This window comes from Nyctereutes procyonoides, unplaced genomic scaffold, assembly GCF_905146905.1.
Source record: "Nyctereutes procyonoides isolate TBG_1078 unplaced genomic scaffold, NYPRO_anot_genome, whole genome shotgun sequence".
NCBI lineage: Eukaryota > Metazoa > Chordata > Mammalia > Carnivora > Canidae > Nyctereutes > Nyctereutes procyonoides.
Genome location: NW_026575043.1, coordinates 5,581,814 through 5,604,643, shown reverse-complemented (window position 1 = coordinate 5,604,643; position 22,830 = coordinate 5,581,814). Strand labels below are relative to the sequence as shown.

Sequence of the window (22,830 nt, the reverse complement as noted above, 5' to 3'; positions counted from 1 at the left end):
GTGTGAGTAGACATAGCTGTGAGTGTAAAGTGAGTAAATGGAGACAGCAGGTAGGTAGCAGCTGATAACAGCTAAAAAACTCAGAAATGTAGGATTTTAGTGGCAGGATCCCTGTGATATTCATTTTTTGTATTTTTGGAAAGACTCATTGTGCAGTAGTCATGTAGTAGTTATACAGAAATTAATTTCAGTTGTTGGATGGATGAATATTTGGGAAAAGAAAGGTTAATTATTTTAGAAATGGGACAAGACTTTGGGGAAAGAGTTGATATTATATTAGACTCTGTCTCTAGCAAATTACTAACTTTGTGACCTTGGGCAAGTCATTTAACCACTTTGAGCCCTACTTTCCTCACTTACAAAAGGAGGATAATGATAATTGATCTAATTTCCCAAGAGAGTTGATGAGCGTGTGAAAGTATGAAACTACATGATTGTGCTGTGTAGACTGGCGTGCTTACATAATAAGAGATATTTTAGTATTCGAATGATTAGAAGCTATGTTGGGGACTGATGAGGTGGTCAGCTCATTGCTTCCCCTTCCTGGACTGCATTTCCCAGGAACTCTGGCCCTGAAACAGTCATGTGTTTGAGTTTGAGCCAATGATGTGTGACCAGAGGTTGTCTATGGCCCTTCCAGGACTCTCTTATTGAAATCTCCCACAGGAGCTCTATAGGAGGTTTTTTCTGCGTCTACTGGAGTGAACTTGGAAGATATATACTGATGGATGTACAAGTTCTTACTACCAATTCGGAAAACAATTTGGCAGGAGCTTCAAAATTTGAACATTCTCATATCCCATAATCTGCTATTGTGCTCCTAGGTACATTTGCTCTAGAGAAACTTGTAAATGTGCCTTTAGGAGACATACATGAGTGAGTTATTGTTTGGAATGGATAATAATCCAAACTGATAACAATCCAAATGTGTTTCAATAGGCACTCCAATGTCCGTCCACAGAAGGATGGAGAAAACAATTTACATTCACAAAAATTAAATAATGGTGTAAGAGCACATCACTATACATAAACTACATAAATGAAAGTAAGAATTAGAATGATAGGTGAAAAACACATCACAAAGGAAAATATATACTGTGGTAAAATTCTGAAAAAAAAATGAAAAAAGAGATAAAATGACAGGGCCGAGCAATATACTTATCAACGCTGTATGCATCTGTAACTTTTTCAAAAAGAGGAAGGGAATTGTATAAAGCATCTGTTGCCAAAAGAACGCTACAAACAACCAGCACAAAACTCAGTGACTTAAAGAGGCATGTAATATTTATATAGCTCACAGTCTGTTCTGTTCATCTGATCTTGCCCATGCTTGACTGACTTTAGCTGGGCTTCCTCATGCTTCCATGGGAGCCACAGGTTGGCTGCGTGGTTCTGGTAATCTTGGCTGGCACATGCTCTTGGCTTGGCTGTTGACTGATCTAGGATGTCCGTGACCTAGTGCGGCATAGCTCTGCTTTACCTGCCTATCACCATCCAGCTATCCAGCTGGCTAGTATGGCCATATTCTCATGACAAGGCCCAGAAAGAAAGAATAAGCAAGCACAATCCTTGCTTGTGCAAGGGCAGACAGCATTATGCACATGCTTCCAAAGCTCTGCTTGCATCTCCTTTGCTTACCTCCTATTGGCAAACACAAGTCATATTACCAAGCCTAGCATTAAAATGGGAGGGGATGATGATATTATCAGACAAAGGCCCTAGGAGGACACTAATGGGGCATATTAATACAGTCAGCCTGCCTCAGAGACTCATCACAGAACTCAGGACCCTGATGGCCACTCTCAGGAAGGCAAGAGGTAGAGAGAAGAAACACACGGCCGCCGTTGGTGATACTCTAGTCTCTAAGTGAGGTTGCAGTTCTATTACTTTTCACTTTACAATTATACTTTGTGGCATATATATATATATATATATATATATATATATATATATACACATACTATATATGTGTATATATATGACATATATATAATGTTTACCTTTTATAAATACCAAAATGCCAAAAAAATATATATATTTTCAAATGCTGTATTTATAAAATACTGGGGGGCGGGGGTGAAGCTTTTTGGGAAGTCCAGTGGAAGATGAGACTTCTGGATTCTCTCTGTGTTTTTGCAAAATGGGATATTAATTGTCGCTTTTTAGCAGAAGATTATGACTCTGACAAAGAAATCACTTATTAAATGAAATTGAAGGATAAGCTTTGTCACGGTGGTGAGAATAATTCTTCTAGAGACCTCAGATCACATTTCAACGTTGTAGAAAACACACATTTATTCTGCTCTGTTTTTCTCCCTTTTATTCTGTTTATTTTACTCCCGGAACAAAGATAACCACAGCTTGTCTTCGAAAGACTTCCATGCGAGTGTGAAAGAGGGTCGAATTTGGAACAAGCTAGAGCTCAGATAAAACTCTGATTTTTTTTTTTTTTTCAAAGTGTTTCTCAATTGGACCCAGATCCCGGACCTCCAGGGTTTGATTCATTCATCTTTAGCAGGAACAATGTTTTTTCACCCCTCTCCAGAAGACTGGGAGATTCACTTTAAAAAGACACTGCTGCTTTTTTTTTTTTTTTCACATCACAAAAGAATTAATGTTTGCACGGCCCTTTGAAGATGTGGTGTCACGCATGTGCTATTATTAATAATAAACTACAGATCTGCTTCACACCATCTGAAAAACAGGGCTGTGCCCCCATGAAAGAAGGCTTATTTCAACCAGCTCGCCAATATGCTTAGCCCAGATCCAGCTCCGCTTCAGACTGGGGCTTGTTCCAGAACAGGGGGAAAGAAAGGAAGCAGCTGGAGGGAAACAAAACAACATATACCAGCCAGCCCCTTAAAGAAATAAAGAAGAGGCTTTTAGAACCATTAGAGGTCAGTGCCAGCCACTACAGGCATCTCGGCTGACCATGGGTGTGGGACTCAGCACCTGCTGGGAGGGGGCTGATGGATGTTGTGTTTGGTCGTGCAGGCTTCAGAGGAAGGCACACACTCCCGGGGTCGTGAGCCTGCACAGACCAAAAAGAGAGGTGCTGGTCACAATCTGTTAGGTTCTATTAGCTAAGTACACTGAGTAGTTCTGTTTCCCTTTCGTTTCTGAAACCACTAATATTCCCCCAGTAGCTTCGTGCACTTACAGGCTCCCTTTGCATGGCTGGGTTTGAGGAAGCGGATGTGAAATCGGGCCTACTGTAAATACCAGTCCAGTGAAGACGTCGGGACAGGTTTTGCTTGGAGAGGCAAGTACAAACACACCGAGCTGAAATGCAAAGCATGGACTTTGTGGACTCTGCTAGCAGCGGGGACACCCGCTGACAAGGGCAGCCAAAGGAGGAGCAGATCTGAAGCTGGGTCTGTTACTTCTGGGTTTGAACAAAGCATCTCTGCACCTGTCTTCGGTGGTGGCGATTCTTCACTCATTCCCCTTGTTTCAACCTCCCCTTGGCTCTGCTTGTTGGTGAGCTGGTGACTCAAAATGGACTGCAGCCTTATTTCTGAGTTACAGGGGTCTGCAGGAGGGGAAAGTATTTCTTGCATCGTTTTGGGCCCTAACACAGAAGGTGTTGTATTCTGAAAAACGGAGCTGGAGAGAGAAAGAGAGAAGGAGCAAGCAGAAAAAGGCAAAAATACAAAACCCAAGGAAATCAAGATCATGCTGTGCAAAATTGTTACAGCTGTTTCTGTTTTTATTGGCTGTTTCTTTTGGCTTCACTTTTCAAGCAACTGTGGTTCATATGGGCAGGAAGGCATAGAGCATGGCCCAGCTCTGGGGCGGTGGGAGGACACAGGACAGGGCAGGGAAGGAGTGAGAGGAGGGGCAGGAGCTGGGTGAGGACGTTCTGAATTTCATAGAGCACTTGGAAGGGATCCACATCAATGCATTTCTTTCTTTTTTTTTTTTCTTTCTTTCTTTCTTTCTTTCTTTCTTTTCTTTTTTCTTTTCTTTTCTTTCTTCTTTTCTTTGCTTTTTTCTTTTCTTTGTTTTCTTTGTTTCTTTCTTTCTTTCCTTTCTTCTTTCTTTTTTTTTTTATAGTTTTGTAGAAGCCTTTTGCAATAGAATTCAGATGCACTTAATGGCAAGCTCTTAAAAGCATCCCATTTCCCTGGCTGAATCAGATTAGTGGTCCGTTTTAAGGCTTTGTACTACCTCCTGGAAATGACGTTCCTGTATCTCTGAGGAAATAAAGTGTCAAGACGCATCCCTTTCCTTCTCCCCGACTGTGATTCACCTAGACCACTGTACAGGGCTGAACATAAGGAGAGTGCGTATTTCCCCTGGGGGACTCTATTTCTCATGCTTACAAATGGAATGAGCTCTATGGCTGCTCACTGACCCTAGGAGGATATTGGGATACAGCGCCCCAGGGCTGGGGGTGAGCTGCTCGCCCACCTTATTTCCCCTGCCTAGCAGCCTGCTGGAAGGTGAGCCAGAAAAAAAGCCTGTGGAAAAGCCCACAATTTCTCACTGTCTTTCTTAAAACTTCCTATTGAACTGGTAATTAAAATGACATTTTTAAGGTGTATAAAATTGCTTAGAGTTCCTGAATTTGATACTATTCTTAACCACACTCGTCCCCCCTCCACACGTGCGCACACACACACACACACAGACACACACACACACACTGAACCACATTCATTCTACAGACTCTAAGGAAAGATTATTCTTAAGGCAAATAGCGAATCCCCAAATGAGGGCACATTGGTGGGAGAAGGGGAAGATATGGAATATCACAAGGGAGAAACTGTTTACTTAGGTTTGGCTTTGTAGTGAGAGCAAAACAAAATAGGACAAAAAGGTGATTCATGATAAATACCTTTATCCAGTGATACATTGTTGTGTGCCCTCACATTAAAAAAACGATCCAATCCAATGAGCCCAGCTATAGAATGAAGGGTCAATCCAAAGCTCAGGGCCCAAGCATTGGTTCTGCTTTGGAGCTTCCTTGGCTTTTCTGGACTGGAATTCTGGCTTGGCTGCAGGAGGGCAAATCATAACGTACCCACCTCAGCGTGCTCATCTGAAAATGGAGCTGCAATGTGAAGATGGATTGATGAAAGGCGGCAAAGCACTGGGAGACTATAAAACCTCAAGTAATTGCGGACATTAAATCTAATAGCATCTAATTAAGTGTTGAACGTTGTGTCTTGGCCTTTTTTTTTTTTTTTTTTTGTCTCGGTCATTTTGTTACCTTAATGCAAGAAAGTGTTCCTTCGAAGCTCCTTCTGTTTATTTTCCCAAGGAGGCCATTGAATTACCTGAAAAATGGCAATTTGAAACATTGTGAGTTTTTGGGATGTACCAGTGCTGCTTCTGCATTAGCTGATTTCATCTATTCCTCATTTAACCTTTCTTCTTACGTATTAATAATGGTTAGCAGCCCGTTGTTCTCACCAAATATTACATTTGTTTAGAACTTTCCAGTTCCAGCAGAGTGTATGCAGTATAGGTAGAATGAGGCCGGCTGTTCCTCAAAAGGGGTTCACTAACCTCTTTGAGCAGGAAAAAGAGTGATTTCCTGAATTAGTGCTGCCTAAAGAAAGCTATTCTCTGGTTATTTAATAACAAAAGTGTTCCTTATGAAAGACAGTAAAAACAAACAAACAGACAAATCTTGTATCTGGCACTAATGCTCTGACTTAATGTAAGGGTAGGTGAAATTCCTATGCCTCGAGTCTTGGCCACAAAATGGGTTGGTAGGGCTTGATTAGAAAGAAATTCTTTCCTGAGAATCCTGTGAAATTTAGACATGGAACATCAAATCTCAAGCACCGGATGTTCTTGTTTGCACTCGACAGTGATATTCACAAAAATTAGACAAGATAATAAATGAATTTCTCTGTGTTTTCAGTAAATGCAACAATGAGCTTCATCATCTTCTTTTTTCTTAGAATGGCTCTTTGTGAAGACTTAGGGCTTTATACTCTTAAAGTTTTATCCGCACCCTTGTGAAACTCTGCAAAGGTCACTCTTGTGAATGTGGATGTTGGCTATACTATTAGTGGTCATTATTAACAGTCTCCCTTGAAAAAAATCTGTTTTTTTTAAAAAATTATTTATTTATTCATGAGACACACACAGAGAGGCAGAGAGACTGAGGGAGAAGCAGGCAGAAGCCTGATGTGGGACTCGATCCCAGGACCCCAGGATCATGACTTGAGCCAAAGGCAGAAGCTCAACCACAGAGCCACCCAGGTGCCCCAAGATCTGTTTTCTTAATTCACTTTTCTGTGCTTTAGAATAAAGCTATTAAACTTCAAAATGTTTAAAAAAAAAAAAAAAGACAGCATCTGTTAGGTGTTACTACAAATTTGAAATACCATTAATCAGTAGCATCATCTACAAATGAGTAGATCTTTGCATACTGAGGTTCAGGCAGGCACCCCCATTTGTTGGTGTATACTGAACCTCGCTTGCAAAAACATGTTTCTGCTATTATCATCACAGAAGGCCCTATGTTCACACACATGCACAATTATGAGACCAAACACTGCCTTCAGAAGTGGATCGCTCTTTGATCTTTTGTTGTTCTGCTGCTTTGTGTCCATATGGAAATGTTACCAACCAGCGGGCAATTCCTCTCCATTAGGATTCCTCATCCAGAGTCTCGCCCCCTGTTGTTTCTTATTTGTATTGGGCTCCAGATTGATGCCAACATTTCAAAGGAATACACCTCATTGGGTTCAAAAGCTCAATTTGCATTAAGTAGCCATCAAAGCTTACACTTAGATTTAAGTACCTGTTTATAGTTAGGTTTTTCTGACAGGCAGTGACAAGGCATACCAGTGACAAGGCACACGGACATCTCCTGAAAAACAGTTTTCTTGTGGGACTGGGGAGACCTATGGAATCAGGTAGGGAGGTTGGTCATCAGTGCTGTGGGCAAGAAACCTGTTCCCAGTGCAGTGTGCTCTGCTGATTTCCATCGTGGTCTTTACCAACTGGAAATATATATATGACACACACAGGCACGGTGTCATCCAACAAAAATGTCTTGAAAATGCCCCAACTCTACAAAAGCTCAATTTGTGGATGGCAGTTTATGTTCATTAGTAACTTTTCTTCCTGTCCATAGGACTTAGTTACACTGGTCCTGGAAATCCCCCACTTTTATTATACTGGAAAATACCAAAGATGTGAGAGCATAGAAGTATGTGCTTACTAAGGGAGCTTGCTTTCTTTAATAGCCTTCTGAAGCTCCTCCTTAGGAGGGATTAAATAAAGCCGGTGCCTTGCCACTTCCCAAGTCTATCTCACACATCAAACAAATTAAAATCCTTCCCAAACTCATCTCCCTTCATGCCCACACTCAAATATGCTGTTTTATGTGGGTCGACCAAAGTCTTTTTCTGATTTTCCTCCCCATCTGTGCTTTGAATAAACATGCATCCTAAAGAGAAGGAGGACTAAAAAGGATCAAATTTGATTCCTGTATTTGGAAATGTTTTCAAAAGACCACACCACACTTGGCTATTTGGTCAAATTAGATTCTGTTTGCCTCTAATAGCATTTAATTACCTCCCACATGCTTCTTGGACTCTCTCACTTCTTGGTCCACATGACTTAGTTCTTCTGATGTCCAAAACAGTTTACTGGCTATACTGGGTGTCTGGGACTGTAGAAACCAAATAACCAGAGACACCACCAGTTGGTTTTTAACTTCTTGAGCTGTTTGTTGTTCTTTTGCCAAAGACACAGTGCCTCCATTTCTTTCTTTTATAAGTGCATTGATAGGCTCACAGGGTTTAAAAACTCACTTGAATGGAAAGCAAAGTGTGCACTGATGAGTCTCTGAAGTAAGTTTAACCCAAAGTATGAGAAATTGAGAACAAGTTCTCTTACAGTATCTTCAAGGGATTTGGTCATCCTGACAAATTAGCTTTTTTTTTTTTTTTTCCTTTCTCCAGATTGAAAGGGAAAGGAAGATCAAGTAAAGAACTGTGGACTCTAATGCATGTGTTCAGTTGCCAGTATTTCTAGTTTAAAACTTCTGAACAAGCTGAGATTAGGTTTGTTTGTTTAAGATTTTATTTATTCATGAGAGACACAAAGAAAGAGGCAGAGACATAGGCAGAGGGAGAGGCAGGATCCTTGCGGGGATCCCAATGTGGGACTCATCCTAGGACCCCGGGATCACGACCTGAGTCAAAGGCATATAGATGCTCAACCACTGAGCCATCCAGGTGCCTGAGATTAGGTTTATTAATCTGATTTGAATTCCAGCAGCATCACGTGCAAAAGCTAATTATTTTCAATATCACAATACTGTTTAAAACATGGGTTGGCAAACTTACTTTTTTAAGGGCCAAATAGTGAATGATTTAGGTTTTGTGAGGGCCAAGATACTTATATGACAAAAGGGGAAACACTTGCCCCTCTGTGGTCCTGTCTGCCCTTTGCATTTGGGGTCTCCTGCCTTCCGCTGTAGGCTTTCTATGGTTCCAGTGGGTGGGACCTGGTGGGCCAGCAGGAGCATCTGGTACACAGGGGCTGGGGACAGACAAGCGTAGAGGAGGATGGGTTGCCGTTGGTCAAAGGCAGGCCCTGTAAGCAGGAGGAACTGGGTTTGAGGGGGGATACCCTTAGCCTCTGTGGCTCCCAGTGTTCGCACAAGGTAGTGTAGTACCTGAGGGCCATACAGAAATAGGCTTGGGTCTGGATTTGGTCCTGCAGCTGTCGTTTGCCAACTCCTGGTTCATCAAATAACCAGATACTGATGACTCCCAAATTGATAATTCCAGTTTGAGTCTCCAGCTATCTGTTGTATATTTACCCTGAGCTACTTGGCAAGAAAGGATGTTCCAAACTCCACTCATTTTTATCTTCTTCCCTCTATGCTCTATTTCTGTAAGTAGCACCACAACTCGCTCATTTGTCTGAACCGGAAACTTTGTGTTCATTTCTGACTCCTTTCCTTTATCCCTTTCCCTCTAGTGACCAGACTGGAAGTGATGGAAAGGCATGAACCAATCTAGCTCATGTTTATATATGTAACTCTCTCTTGAGTCCTGACACATAGTAGGCTTCTAAACATTGGTTCCTGAATCAGTCTATCCAACCCCAGACTCAGTTGATTTCTTCTTGATTATTTCATTCCTCTGTCAAAATTCTCCTGTGGCTTTCTACTGGATAAAGCATAAGTATAAAATATTTGCAGACCATGCCAAACTTTCCCTCTTTTGACTTTGCCTACCGTAAAAACCGATGGTATAGAATTATGCTACACCCTTCACGTATTCCCATTCATGAGGTGTTTGTTCTCATAGTAACAGGGTTCCCCCTCTGTCACAACAGTTCATCAGTGCTGAGATCATCTAGTAAATGCATTTCACCCATATTGGGTTATATGTAGCATCAAGGTAAGACTTTGTCTATGTTTTGCCTGGTACTTGGAACATGGCAGTTGAACCAAACAGGATACCTAAGTATAGCTGAGAAACTTCAGACCCTTTTTGCAGCCATGCAAACCTACTGGGCCTTCTAGGCTCTAATGGGCCTTTCTCAAACCTTCTCTTAGTCTGTGTCTGGAGAGAGTAGAGTACAAGTAGTCTGTGTTAGGGACTGATCAGTGCAGTGAAAGGCATTGGCTCCAATGGGAAAGGACCTGGTGGGGTGAGGTAGGAAGAGATTGCTTTGAAGCCCCAAGACGTGGTCTTTGCTCTTGAAATCCTCCCCCCACTGCCCACCCCTGTTGGCTTTGTTGCACCCAAGGCAAGGCAATTGCACCTACAAGTTACCTAGACACAAGGATGCTGAATCTGACTGGGGCAGCCAATTGGGGCCAACACTGAGTTGTAAATTTTGTCCTAGAGTCACAAAAAATATGATGTTCAAACAACTCCAGGGATGGTGACAAGAATCTTCAGTGAGTTATTTGTTTTTATTTTTTTAGAGTATGAGTAGAAGGGAAGAGAGAGTGAGCAAAAGAGAATCTCAAGCAGGCTTTATGCCCAGTGCAGAGCTGAAGGGAAACTCAATCTCATGACCCAAGATCATGACCTGCACCAAAATCAAGTGTCCAATGCTTAACCCACTGAGCCATCTAGGTGCTCTGAGATTTTTCTTTATATGTTTAAAAGAAGGAAAGTCCAGAATGATCACTGTAATCGATGATTGTGATACCTTCTATGTGCATGCCAAATTAAACAATAAAATCAAGCAATATATTAGTTTTTCTTTTTCTTTTCTGAAGTATAGGTAGATGGAGAATTACAAACAGATGAAAGTGCCAGGATCATTGTATCGCTGTATTAATTTAGAAAATCTGAAACAAGTCCCAATGACAGTGATGTCAGGGGGACTGTAACACTAACTGAGTTATTTGGAGGTAAGCATGAGGTTGTTTAATGTAGCCATCATATAATTAGGCGCAATTAAAAATCTCTCTAACATACGTGATAATTGAGATAATAAGGGAGATATAGTAAAGATTACAGACTTTTGGAAGAAGTTACTTTGAATTTGATAAGGAATATAATAAAGTACCTGAAAGCATTGTAGAATCCAAGAGGGAACTGAGCTGCAGGGATATGTGGATTTTTTTTTCCAAATACAGTACAGTATATTGTAAATGTATTTTCTGTTTCTTATGATTTGCTTAATAATTTCTTTTCTCTAGCTTACTTTATTGTAAGAAGGCAGAACATAATACATATGCAACATGTGCATTAATCAACTTTGTTATTAGTAAGGCTTCCAGTCAACAGTACAGAATTCAGTTTTTGTGGAGTCAAAGTTATATGCAGTTTTTTGCGTGGGTTTTAGTTCCAACCCCTGTGCTGTTCAAGGGTCAATGGTACTCAGATTTTCCAGTTGTATTATTTCTTTAACCATAAAGGCCAGAAAGTTAGATGAATTTTTATTGTTATCAGAAAGGAGGAAAAAGTAGAAAATCAGGTGCATAGAAAATGCCTACTTGACTCCCTTCTTCCTTATATTTCTTTCACTCCAGTAAAACAAGGGATGAAAAATATTCCAAAAGTACTACTTCCAAATTACTTAGAAATGGGACCATTTAGAAACCAAGAATTCCCCCAAAGTGATAAAATTAATTTACCAAGCCCATGACTCAACAACTTTAGGGAGAAAACTTCATACAATTTTGTATCTTCCTGTTTCATGAAAAAGAAAATATTGCATCATGGTTTGAGCCATAATTAATCACATGAGAACAGAATTTTGTTTTTGTCCTGAAAATGTTGATTTGGGGAAAGAGTGGGAAGTAGGGTTTTTTTCCTTTTTCTTTTTACCTTTTAGCTTTAAAAAAAAACAAAAACAAAAAACAAAACATTAAGGGAGAAACTAGCAGAAATAAATGAATCACAAAATTGTCTGTAGACAAATCAGACCCCTGGAATTAATGAGATTTCTTCAAGTAGAACTTTCTCTGAGGCCAGGTTTAGGATCTGGGAGAAAAAAAAAAAAAAAACAAACATGTGTGTGCTTGCAGGGCTTCAAAGATGAAAACTGCTTCCTCTGCATGGCAATGCAGAAAAGGATTTACCCCACAAAATTTCCCCAGAGTCCTCACTAATAAGATAAAGTCAGCTGAAAATCACTTTGCTCAGTGCAGACTGTGACTTCTGAAAGCCTTATTGAAATTAATCAGTACATTTCTGTCTTACACTGTCTTTGTGTTTCACATCTAAGAATGTTTGTTAGGACCAAGTGAGGAATAGACAGTTTCCCAGACGGGGTGCTGGCAGTCTTGGCAGGTGTCACTTACTTGCAAGGTGGGCTGACACAGGCTGAAAGCAGCTCATCTTAAAGGTTCTGTGTGTTGCTAGAGCTGACACACGTGATGAATGGGGCTGACAAGCCTCTGTTATCTTTTTTCTTCATTCTGCATGATTCTACTCTGGAGCATTTCACATAAGTCTTCCAAGCCTGCATGAGAAAATGAGTGACCATGCCACCAGGCAGAAATGAAAAGGAGAAACCAAAGAAACGTATCTTGTGTTGGAAACTTACACAAACCACTAGGATGGTGGTATATTTCTTTGGGGAGACCTCAGTGATGCTTCCTAGGCCTGATGCTTTCATGGCACACTTTGGAAGTCCACCAATGACCTGGTCCTCTTATTTCAGCTATGCCTGTTTTCTCTTCTATCACAACATTCTCTTTTAGTGAGTTGAAAATATCTCTGGATTTCTTCAGCCTTGCTACAGAAACTTGTTCAGTGCTACAAAAAAGGATACACTAAATAGAATTTGGGAAATAGGATTGTACAGTAAATGAAATGATGCATAAACTTTTGCCCTTGAGCAAGACACTCCTAAGCCTTTCTTTCACTCTTGTTATTTAAATAAAATACACTTCGTGTTTTTATGTGTTTTCCTTTATTTAATCACCATATATAAACAGGTTTTTTTTCCTAAAATCTCTAATTTCTAACTCTTGCCTCTTCTTAATTGAGTTAATAAAATATAGCAAGGCTTTATGTCTCTCTGTCCAGAAAAATTTATTTCAATTCTAAATCTATGGCCTCACTTGCTACTTCCTAAACTTTACTATTTGTGTGTGTGTGTGTGTGTGTGTGTGTGTGTGTGTGTATTCTGGATCCACTTCTTCAGGATAATGTGGCAGAGAGGAGGCAATGTATTCACCAACTTTCATTTTATTTTCCTCTTCCTTTCCCAATCACACTTCCCAGACTTTCCCACATTAGGTGGTGGCAGATGATGGATTCTGGTCAATGAAATGTGGAAAGAAGGAATACACGTCAATCCCAGGTTGAAACAGTGAAAGCTTTTGGGAATCTTTGGTCAGTTTCTTCCTCTGCCATGGGGAATGTGAAAGCTTCACATTGAGACAGAAGAGCCTCAAGCTTAAAGCCACTTGGATCACTGTGTCACTGTGTGGAGACACCTGCCATGGAGGATGGCTTGAGGCCAGACTTTGTGTGTGTTTTGTTAAACTACCAAGACTACATGTTGTTGTTTACATGGCACAAGCCTAGCCTAGTCTAACTGATACTGAAAGGATGCAGTAGGAGTCCTTTCTAGTCTTTGGGAGCGTCTTTTGTTTTATCACTTGTGATAATGTGGGCAGTAAACGCTGGGGATCCTAGATTTTTTAAATGGTAAGCTCTTATATTATTATTAGTGTGTAAGTCACATCCAAGCAAAGGATAAAATAGTGAGAATAAGCTACATATCAAGGACAAGAGGCCACAGTGGTAAAAATAAGCCCCGGATAAGATACCCAGTCTGCTGCTTTTCTCCCTAATCATTTTAGTTTTACAATCTACTTTCTGAGTCTCAGTTACTTCAGAGTTAAAATAAGGATAATAATTTCCACTGTATAGAATTGATGGGGGAGGTATTGACATATGCTTGATTCCTACTAAGCTTCACTGGGTTTTGGTTGCACCATTAATAAGCTATGTGACCTCAAGAGAGACACTTGACCTTTGCAAGCAAGAAATTCTTTGTGTTTAAAAGTAGAAGCAATGCCTGCCTTGCAGGCAGGATGGCTGTGGTGAGGATTAAGGAGAGTGAATATATTCTGCAGTGTCTGGTGCATGCCATGTGCTCAACTCAATGCTACCGTGAGTTGACAGACTCACTAGGATTTACTCTCCATACTGGTATCTCCAAGCACTTAGGCTTACACCTTGATTAAGGGCATGAAGAGTTTGCCTTACTGAATGCCCCATATAGAGCCAAACAGTTTCTTTTTGCTGGTTTTTTTTTTAATTAGTATGGAATACAGATTAATAAATGACACTCCTTTGTTATTTAAGCCCTGTTGTTCAGTGTTTTTATAGACCCACTCTTTGAGTCCATTTTGGACTCTGCATGGAGAGAAATGAGTTTCAAGTATGTTCTCATCCAGGGGTTATTATGTAATAGAGATAAAACCTAAGCTGGATTTCCTTTAAATGATCAAGTAAGCATACCCACCTTCTACACCTGTACTTTTGTCTGGTTAGTTTTTAAACTATCCTAATCTGATTTTACTAAAAAACACACCACGGAAATGCAAGATGGTGAGAGACTTTGCTCTCCCATATCTGTTTGTAGCTTTCGCCATCCTAATTTGCTCTCTATTTTTGACAGTCGAGTTCATTTGAGAAGTGGAAGCACAGATATCAAACTAGCATCTTGCATACATTATCTTGCAATAATTCACAGTACAATAAACAGCTGTTAATGAAGAGTCTCACGGCAGAGATATCTGGTTTTATGATTTACTCTACACAATTAATTAAAAAAAGAAATCTTTATTGCCTCTTATAACTATGCAGTCCCGTCACATATCTTTCTTTTAGCATTTTTTCCCTTCAAGTTTGCGAGAGATATTGGCCCACATTGGTTCGTGCTCCAGATGGATTATGATGTAACTGGATTCTCTTAAATCTCTGCAGCTACCTGCTTTGCCAGCTCCCTATGCTTTAGCCTTTCCAAGTCTCAGGAGCTCCAACACCCTATAGCTGTCCTGGTCCTGCTGCCAGCAATCTGTTAAAGGGAGGAATTTTAAGTTTATAATGGCTTTATTATACACTAAATAACTGTAGGAATTTGAGCAAGTCACTTACCTCTTGGTGAATTTCCTCATCTGTGAAATAATGATGTCTGACTGGATCACACTGGAAATCTTTCAAGAGTGAGGATTTTGTGGCAAGCTAGAAATTAAGTCAAGAGCTTTAGGGCTTCCAACTAGAAGACTGAAGGGAGGTGATGCTGAATTTAACCAAAATGATTAATTTCTAATGGTAGACTATATTATAACCATGCACAAGTATTGGTTGAACACATCCCATATGCATGACAGTGTGCATTTTGGTGGAATACAAGAAATGCAGCAGACGTTGTTTTGTCCTGAAAGAGTTTTCAGTTCAGTAGTGAACACATGTATATGAGTAAATCTATGTCATAAAGTTTCATTAAATTAATTAATGTCATAATGGAGTCTCACTCAGCACCATGGCTGATTTATGTCCATTTTAGCTAGCTAGAGTTTGGTAGATAATTATAACTGTTTGCTGCATCAAAAATAGTATCATTTGCAAAATTGAAAACAATGCTTTAAGTTATTGCCAGAATTCTATTTAGAGATTTGAGGTCTACTTGTTAATTGCAAAAAAAAAAAAAAAAAATGGTTTGCATGTTCCCTAGAAATACATTGAAACAAAATGCATCCTCCAGTTTGAATTTCCAGGAAGCAAATGAGATGGACTCAAGATCAAAGGAGACATTTTAGTGGATTCCAACAACGATTTCATTTTGTGCACAATCACGTGTGGGTCAGAAATTTCAGCAGAACTCAGCTAGTAGGTCATGTGTCATGCACAGGAGGTCACCTGAAGTTGGGAGAATCTACTTCCATGATGCCTTCATGCACACATCTGGCATCTCCATGTTCCTCAGTCTGTTTTTCCACATGGCATCTCATTTTCTAAGGCTTCTCCATGTAGTTTGGGCTCCTCATGGCAAGATAGTCTCACAGTAGTCTTCTCATCTGGTGGCTTGGTTCTAAGAATGCAGGGCAGAAGTATCCATTTTCTTAAAGGTTAGGTCCAGAAACTGGCCTTACATCATTTCTGTCCTATTCCATTGGCCAGGGCTGTCAGGAGGGACACTCCTCTCAATAGGAATTGTGTCAAGGAACTGAGGCTGTCATTCATCTGCCATGCACTCTGGGGCATATGATATAGCATGAAATCATAATTCCCTGAGTTTTTCATTCACCTCATTTTTTTTTATAAGTAGTAAGTAAATAAATGGTTAATACAGCCAACTTCTTAAGAGTGGACTCCTGGCATTTTGAGTAAGACAGTTGTGTTCTCTAAATCCCAGAATTTTTACCATCCCTGACCAGCACCCACAAAATGCTATGTGTGCCCTACCTCCACTGTTGGACAATACAAATATGGTCTGAAACATTTTACAACTCTCTCTGATGAAGCAGACATTTCTCCCAGATGAAAACCACAAACCTGATGTTAAGATGGTGGATTTCCTGATCAGGTTACTATTTGGCCTATATCAATGTAGACAACAATAACATGATTTGTTTCTGTTCTGTTCCAATACATACCATTCAAAGTTCCTTCTACTTGTATCCTTTCTGTTCATATCTGTGCATTTGCAGAGCTATCGGGATATATAATAGGCACCCTCCTCACAGACAGGAGATTACATTATTGAAGACATATTATTCAATAGTAAATAAAAACTACATCCTGAGGGTGCCTAGGTGGCTCAGTTGGTTTAGCATCTGACTCTTGATCCCAGAAGCTCTTGGGAAGTCTAAGGTCTTGATCTTAGAGTTGTGAGTTCAAGTCCTGCGTTTGACTCTCTGCTGGATGTGGAGCCTACTTAAAAATAATAATATATCCTGCTCCTTTCTTTTTTTAAGATTTTTATTTATTCATGAGAGACAGAGAGAGAGAGAGAGAGAGAGAGAGAGAGGCAGAAAGACAGGCAGAGGTAGAAGCAGGCTCCATGCAGGGAGCCCAACGCGAGACTCAATCTCAGGTCTCCAGGATCACGCCCTGGACTGAAGGCGGCACTAAACCACTGAGCTACCCAGGCTGCCCTATCCTGCTCCTTTCAATTAAAGAAGACGTTTACTCTAGAACATTGGAAATATAGAAAACACACACATACTTTGAATCACACAATTCAGATACACCACTGTTGACATTTTGATGGATATCATTCCAATTATTAATGTGCAAATCCATGGGGAACATTTTATATTTGTGTACATATATATATATATATATATATATATATATATAACAGATAATACATATGATATTTTATAATCTGTATGTGTTACTATATACAGTACTTTTGTAATATGCTTTTGATAATTCTTGACACTCAGAAAACAATATCAAACGTTAACTAAATGAAGCACTAAAGAGAATCAAAGAATAAAAGTGTGTATGGAGATGTTGAGTTAGTGGGGAAACCTTCATGAAGTTATCAAATGAATGAATGAATGGTCAGTTTGTATTCTATCATACTGAAGATGAGTCAATAAGAAAAAGGCTAGTTAAAGTGGTTTCTACTAAATAACCATGTTAAAATAGCAATTTTAGTTCATACGTCTAAACTTCTGTTTAAAAAGTAACCATTGTAGGGGTTGTGAGTTTGAACCCCACACTACATATGGGTATTACTTAAAAATAAAATCTTTAAAAAAAAGTAACCATTGCAAAACAGCTAGGAGAGGCTCATAGTATAAATTCTAGGACAATGAAGATAATGTTTCTTGGTTAATTGGTAATTTTAATGCCACACTTGATAAAGTCAATATTGCAAATAACGTTATTCTATGTGGTAGGAAGCATTAGAACCACTATTTAGGCACTACAGTGGTTAAATCTAGTGGTCAGAAGAATCAGTTGAAATTTGTTAAAAGTCAGATTACTGAGCCTCATCACTAAATGATCCCCAAATCTGGGATTAGTTTCTGGAATCTCCATCTATAATTTGCATGTCAGGGATTCCTGTGCAGGTGATCTGCAATCTACATTTTGGAAAACAGTTCTTAAAATTCCTGCTGCTGTGTCCTTGCTTAGAAGATTCAGTATATTAGTGATTAATGAATCTGAGAAGCTCTTATTTTAGGAGGACATTTTCATTGTAGTTTCTAGGCATTCTTTCGATGTTTGCCTTCCAACTAGATCACATTCTCCTAAAATCTGCTCTGCCTCTCTGAAATTAGTACCATCATTCACTTAGGATTTGTGTTCACAAGTATGACTGTCTGAAAAGTCATTTCTTGGGTGATCTTTTTTGGGTTTCAATAACCATGTTATATATACCTTATTATTCCCTCTTTTTGTGTTTGGAACAAAATAAGCAGCACCAATTGCTTTTAAGAGTTTGTAAAATTCCCCTATGATACCATGTGGACCTAGTATCTTTCGTAAGAAGGGAATCTAGATCTTTAATTAATTTCTCTTTTATTTTCATTTGAACTTTATTACTTCTAGAATAAATTTTCTATTTTGGAAAATTTATATTTCATCCATGTTTTCAATTTTTTGTTGGTGTAGAATTCAGAAAACTAGTTTTATATGTTTCTTTGAATTTCATCAGTATTTATGAATAGTCCTCTTTTTATTTTATGTGTTATTTTGATATCTCCTTTCCCTTCAATAAACTTTTAGGTGAACCATGGAGAAAATGGCGGCAAGTAATTTAAAGAGAATTTTTTTTTTTTTTTAGTGAGAAAAACAATTTAAAGTGAGCATCCTCAGGGGCACCTGGGAGGCTTAGTAGGTAAAGCATGACTCTTGATCTCAGAGTCATGAGTTTGAGCCCCACATTGAACTTAGAGCTTACTTAAAGAAAAATAAATAAAATGAGCATCTTCAGAAGATGGGAAAGGTACATGTCAACACAGGTATCAATACATATGAATCTGTGGTCTTCTATTCCAATGAATCTTATCACATCCCTGACAAATGAGGCTTGTAGTGTTCTAATGCATTTATAAAATACTTATATGAAAATACAGATAAAAGAATGCCATTCCATTTTATTAATAGTATAAGCTGATTACAGGCTACTTAAAATTTTTGACATTGACACGTCAGTGTAGATTACATTTTGAAGATATATTAGTTTTTTTAATCTATCCATAAATTTAATTGGATTAAACTTCTTTCAGAGGGTAAGAATGTGGCATCCCGGGAGGCTCAGCGGTTTAGCACTGCCTTCATTCAGCCCAGGGCCTGATCCTGGAGACCCTGGATCAAGTCCCTAGTTAGGATCCCCGCATGGAGCCAGCTTCTACCTCTGCCTGTGTCTCTGCCTTTCTTTCTCTCTCTGTGTCTCTCATGTATAAATAAATAAAGTCTTGGGAAAAAAAGGGTAAGAAAGCTTATAGACTTGTAAAATTCTTCTAAGCATCTAATCAAGGGCTGGAGTCAGGAAATATGGCAAAATGAGATATTAAGAAAGCGATGGGTTGTATTCAATGTAAGGTAATGTCAGAATGGCCATTTGTCCTCACCAAATCCTCCCTAAATTCTAAATTTGACTGTTGTTAGTAATCCTTTGTAGACTGATCTGAAAAGTAGGAGAAATAGCATAATATTAAATATCTTATGTATATTGGATAATATTAACCACATTTTACTGATTTCATTCTAGTAAGTACAGTTCTCTTAACCTTATAAGAGGTACAAATTTGGAGAAAGAAGATTCTTAGTCTTTTTTATGTATAAAAGTGAAGTTTTTGGGGTGCCTGGGTGGCTCAGTGTGTTAAGTGGCCAACTCTTGATTTCAGCTCAGATCATAATCTCAGGATCCTGGGATCGAGCCCTGGTCAGGCTCCCTGCTTAACAGGGAGTCTGCTTGTCCCTCTGACCCTCCCCCCTGCTTGTGCTTTCTCTCTCTCTCTCTCAAAGATAAATAAAGAAATCTTTTTTTTTTTTTAAGTGACATTTTCTTTTCTGCAAAACTCATTTGTAGCACTAGAGAGGTTGTTTCCTATCTGTAAGTAAGTGATGGGTTGGAGGCAAAATTCTAATAACTTTTTCAACACATGTTGACACCTGTAGTTTTTTCTTTCCCTTGGGGTGTGTGTGGCTCTAGTTATGTCCAGAATTTCTATAAAAATGCCCTCTGTCATAATAGGTGCCAGGTGCCCTGCTAGTGCTCAATACCTAATGGATAATGATAGGATATATTCACACCTTGAAAATGAGGTGGTGAATTTTTTGAATTTTCTTATAGAGTTTAGCACAATGAGAATCCTCATGGGGGTACCCAGGGTGCAGATCTATCCCAGGGAGAGCAGGTGATGACAGAGGTCTCCATTTCAATATGTTTTGTACAGGAAATCACAGCTTTGGTCTGCTGAAGCTAGTGAGTTGTCATCAGTTGTACACCGGTGATGTTAGAGACTTGTGGAATCTGTCACTCTAAAGGATTCAGGAAACCAGAGAGTGACTCTTATTCCAGATGACATTGGCATCTTTGGCATTGATAATTACATGTGTGAAGTGAGAAGTTTTCTAAAAGCAAATAAACACAGCTTTGAGGGCAATAAGCAAGTGATGGTACTTTTCAGGTTGACAATGGAAAGAAAGCTTTCAATTTTTCATTTATAGCAACTCCAATTACTAGACCAAGTATGGACAGGCCGCTAAAATCAGTGTTTGGGATGCATTTCATCCTACTAAATTATTTAACAATTTTGGATTTTTTTTTAAGTTAGCTACTAGACAAATGGAGAGGAGTGCCAACTGGGTTTCAAAGGCTGTCACTGTCTTTTAAGGATAGGCAGGATTTTAAGTATGTTAGCATTCGAGTAGGAATGTGTAGTAGAGAATGTTATTAAAAGTGATCCTGATCTAGCCATCCTGGATGGCTCAGTCAGTTTCAGTGTCTGATTCAGTCTCTGATTCTCAGAGTCCTGGGATCAAGCACCTGTCAGGCTCTGTGCTCCATGGGGAGTCTGCTTGAGATTTTCTCCCTCTCCCTCTGCCCCTCCCCGCTGCACTCTTTCTCGCTTAAATAAATAAATCTTTTTTTTTTTTTTAAAAGGTGACCCTGATATAGTAGTTCTGAATTTCACTGTGTAGACTGCAGTCTATTAAGATTTGGGGGACCACATGAGGTAGTATGTGTAAAACGTGAAGGTGACTCCATTGGTTTCAGGGTTTATGTTCTCCCACTTGTCCACCCAAAGGGCAGCACATTTCCATGGAGGAAGGTGAGGACAGATATGAGCAGTCCACCTGTGCAATTTCTTGCAGAGTCATCTTGCTTAGATCAGAAAGCCATGGCAATCTCACCCTTCCTACGCGCACTGAGTCACTGCTTGGCCCTGCAGTCCCAACCAGCTCCCGAGGTCCTGCCTGACCTAAGGTCTAATTTCCAGCACTGAGGAAAGGACAGGATCAGCGAAATAGAATCACTCCAGGTCACGCTGACCTGTGTGATTCTAAAATACAGACGTTAGACTTTTTAAAAATAATTACTTCCCTTCTAATCTTTTCCTCCTATGTATTTTCATCATCTCTCATTTGCTCCTGTGTGTTTCATTGTTCTGGAACCAGTTGCTTTCCTGAAGCTCTTATTGGGGTAAACATAGCTTTCACGGGTTCTATCTCTCTGTGTTAGGGATTGCATAGCATTTTTTAAAAAAAATGTTATCAGGAAGAAAAAAAAAAAAGAAAGAAAATGTTTGCAGGTATTTTGGGTTGGTGTATTTTGCCAGCAAGATTTCAGCCCCTAAATATAAATATATATATATATACTTTTTTTTAATGGATAAGTTGTTTAATTAGGTTCTTTGTAAGAAATTTAGAACACCAATTTGTGAGGGCAAACTCCACTTGTGAGAGAAAACACAGAGTGGAGGTAGCCCTGAAGCTGAGAAATAGCTTTGATTTTTGGCAGAATTTGTGAGTCCACAGTTTTGTGATCAACCTCATGCTGCTCTGAAATCTCGTATTTCTCCTTCTCTGTGTCAAAAATCTCCCCTTCCTGGTGTATGGTTTTACGCAGCTTCTTCTTGAAATAAGTGTCAGTGAGATGTTTGGGGATTTTCACACTACTGATGTCAATTTTGGTGGAAGTGGTAATGACAGATTTCTGGTATGTTCTATGCAGAGGAACTTGGTTGAGGGCCAGAGGTCCAGTTACAAGTAGCAAGCCACTGCTCAGTTGCTTCAGGAAAACTACTGTCTTGCCTGTGTGGCGCCCAGTGAGGATGACCAAAATGGTCCCAGGAGTGATGCTAGCTCACAATTTTCTCACATGCTGACTGAAAGGTTTTTTTTGCCACGGCTCAACAGCTTTCGAGGCACATCTTCAGTAGGATAATACCTAGGCATTTTGCAAAGTTTAACCACTCGGGTACCACCATTCTTGTCACCACCAACTGGTTTTGTAACAGCAGCAAGAATCTTCTCCTTCTTTTTCTTTTCAACCCTGGATTTAGCTGCCGAATACCTTCTCTTGTACATGGCTTTTCTGGAATACATAGCCGATCGGGAATATTTGCCAATCCCTCTGACTAGGAGAGGGGTTTGGCTGCCGTGGGGCTTCCCCTTCTTTGGCATTTTAGCCTTGAGGTTACCCTTCTTTGCCTTCCCACCAGCATCAGCCTTCCTGGCTTCAGGTTTCTTCTTAGTATCTGGCTTCTTGGCTTTTTCACCTGCCATCTTGCAAGATGGAAAAAAGAACTAAGGTTCCTAAATATGATATTTTGTGTGATCCCTAAATATGAAAATGCTGTTTTACTGCCCTGTTGAAAAGCTGTGGACTTCAAATAGTCCTAAATATTTAGACAGACTGTGAAAATGTAGTCATTTAAAACAAGTGTGGTGTGCCTTAAAGACAACGCTGATTCAATTATTTAACTTCAATTTGTTTTTTCTAAGACATGATTATATTTTTTCTTTCTTTTTTTTTTTTATTTTTTTAACTTGGTTGATTTCTGGTCCTCAGAAGACAATGTCTGTGATAAACTGTCCTCTCTCCCCCAAACCCTTCTGTCTACCTCTAATTTGTTCCTGGTGAATGACAGCAACTTCACAGCCCCAGGTAGCTTTTTACTTCTTTCATTTCTCAAAGCTGCCTTATCTTTCCTTTCTGTCTATCTTAAGATTTTGTTTGGGCATGCAGTTGAGGGCTTTAAGGATTTTGTCTTAAGATACCTGGATTGGAGTCTTTGATTTAAGTTCCTGCCGAGGATCACCTAGGAGTCAGCAGCCCTGCCTTTCAGTGATGTTCTGTCCGTAGGATCTTTGAGTGCAAGGCCAGACCCATCCCTACCCCTAGAAGGACCACTGAGACAGCTCCTCCAGGTGGGGCTCAAAGATGCCC

The 22,830-nt window shown here is 39.6% G+C and overlaps 1 pseudogene; it reads right to left on the bottom strand.

Annotated features, from left to right (window-relative positions):
• Positions 1 to 21,303: 21,303 nt before the first annotated feature.
• Positions 21,304 to 22,166, bottom strand: LOC129508078 (60S ribosomal protein L6-like; annotated as a pseudogene).
• Between the last annotated feature and the right edge of the window lie 664 nt (positions 22,167 to 22,830).